Source organism: Pinus tabuliformis, chromosome 7 (assembly GCF_031772625.1).
Source record: "Pinus tabuliformis cultivar Carrire ecotype Pingquan chromosome 7, CPIR1, whole genome shotgun sequence".
Classification (NCBI taxonomy): domain Eukaryota; kingdom Viridiplantae; phylum Streptophyta; class Pinopsida; order Pinales; family Pinaceae; genus Pinus; species Pinus tabuliformis.
In genome coordinates, this window is record NC_142293.1 from 812,490,974 (window position 1) to 812,493,561 (window position 2,588).

Consider the following 2,588-nt stretch of genomic DNA (forward strand, 5'->3'; position numbering starts at 1 on the left):
CAAACCAAAAACATGATTTGCAACATCAAGCTCAAGCAAATGAAAAATAAGCTCAAGGAAACCCTAAAAGGAAAAAAATGATAGGCGTAGCTTGGAGATGCTTGCCGAAGCATCCATGAGAGCATAGCATACCTAATTTTTTCACTTCTGCATCAATTTTTGGAATTTTCTAAGCATTTTTGGTTTTTAGTGAATTTTGGTGCAAAACTCAGAAATTGCACTAGTCATAGAAATGCAGTGCCTTCGCATTGCGCTTTTTCCTCAAGGATCCAAATGAAAAGTGGCCTAAATTTTTGGAAATATGGTGGCCTCCTCTCAAAACAAATTTCATCATATTTCTCAGACAGGGCTTAGATTTTGAGAAAATTGAGAAAAAGGGGTCAAAAATCAACATTTTTCCTGTCTTTTTGACACGCGTTGTGCTCTTGGAAACACCTTGGGAGAATAACTTTTTGAAGGCCTTCCCTTGGGTAATTTTAAAAAATTCACAATGGTATGAAAACTAGATAGGTAAGGTTAGTTGATCGTTCTCTCAGATTTCAAATTTGACTTCAGAAAGGCTAAAAAAAGTGGCCTCAAACTTGGTGCTGCGCTTCTGCAATTTTCTAAGTTTTCAATAAAAATTCCACTATGTAATTTCTCGTATTTCTAGTTTGACTTGGTCAAAGGTAACTTAATGATGTAACTTCAGTAGTCAGAAGTATAGATGATGTAATATGGATAAATTAGCATGATATGTTGTTTTATGGTTAATTAGGCTTCATAAATGAAGCAGACCTCAAATCAAAGTCTAAGAGAAGAGTTTGTTTTTAACCTTCACACTCTCACTCGTTTGTTGAGTGATTCTTGGAAACTATTCCACCACTTAGGGATTCGACCCTTGAAGGTGGGGAAGCTACTTTTTTGATTCTATATGTATCATTTCTCATTTAGAGACAAGGGTTGGACAATATAGGAGAGGGCTTGTATCTTATGTTTTCATACAGTTAACCAAGGAGCAGTTGCAGTTATTTTTCAGGAATACTTATGTAGTGAGTTTGTGGTGTTGTTTTTTTCTATGTCAGTTTCTTATGAATGAATTCATCTATCTTAAATTTTTTTTCTTTCCTTAGTGATTTTCCTTACGTTATATAGCTAGAATTCTTTATATTCAAAGCTTTTTTTATGTGGAAAATCATGTCTGTGTAATTCTTCTTCTAGATTAATGAATTCATGGTAATACATGCTCATTATGATTCCTAAGCTTTCGACCCTACAATACATTGAACAAAATCTTAAATCCATCACAAGACATTGTTATCATGCTCCTCTTGATGCCTACTACTGCAAATCTTTGAGAACTTAACCTAATTTATCTTTCTCATCCCTGGTCCAACAACATAAAAACCCTAAATTTTCAAAAACTCAGCTAAAAACTATTATATCTAGCCTAAAATCAATTTCTATTATAGTCATTGACTAAGAAATCCTTATAGAGATCCCTCTCTGGTATAGCAGGGCTAGTTGTTGAACTGCAAGTGGTTTGAAGTTACATCTTTCGATCTCCTCCTCAAGTTGGGATATTCTAGGGGAAAACATTTTTGCACCGTTTCTGGGGAAACGATTGATATATCATTCCTGGGATTCATTCTCTTAGAGCATTCAAGAAGACTGCTTTTGTTGGTGAAAACATCTAGTATCTAAAGATAGGTTGATTTATGAAATTTTATCAAGGCCAAATCCTGACTCAAATACACCTTCTATTATTGATGACCCAAAAAAACTACTTGGAAAACTCAAGTCACCTATCTCTGAAAGTACAACTCGAAAATTAGAAAGGACTACTTCATTGCCTGAAAAATTATTCACTATCAAGTATCTTTCTTTTCATATTTAGTCTTAGCTATCTCTTTTGAGGTCAAAATCTGAGTCTTGCCTTTCTGAAGTTGTACTTGAACCTTTTCAATTTGATTCTCACCTCCTTTCTTAAAAATCCCTCTTTTCTTAAGCTAATGATGAACTGTGGTTAAACTTTGATAAACTCCAAAGTCTAGATGACCAACTTCAAATCACTAATCAAAAAGCTTACATCCAATATCAGCTTGAAAATCTCATTGTTGCTTCATCCTCTACTGCACCTCCAAATACATCAATTACTTCATCTCTTTTTACAGCACCTCCATTAGTGTCATCATCCTTACCTACACAGACCATTGTAGTACCTCTACTACATCTTCTAGCAGTCATGGCTCGATTCACTCCTCTAATCTTACCTACTCAACTTGCTTCTATACCTCAACACTATGGCCAAAGACTCCCTCTATTTGATGGAAGTTCAGAAATCACATCCTAGCAGCATGTTGACAAATTGACATATTTTATTGATTTTGAAGAGATTGATGAAGAAGATGCTAAGATGAGAATCATAGCTCAGAGTTTTTTGGAGATGTCAAGAAATGGTTTAGTAGTTTGGTTGCTAATTCTATCAATAACTCTCAGAAGTTAATAGAGTTTTTCTTAGCACAATGGGAATAAAAGAAAAATCCACTGAAGATTTTGGCTAAGTACAATTCCATGAAAAGAAACCAAAATGAGATAATCCATGAATT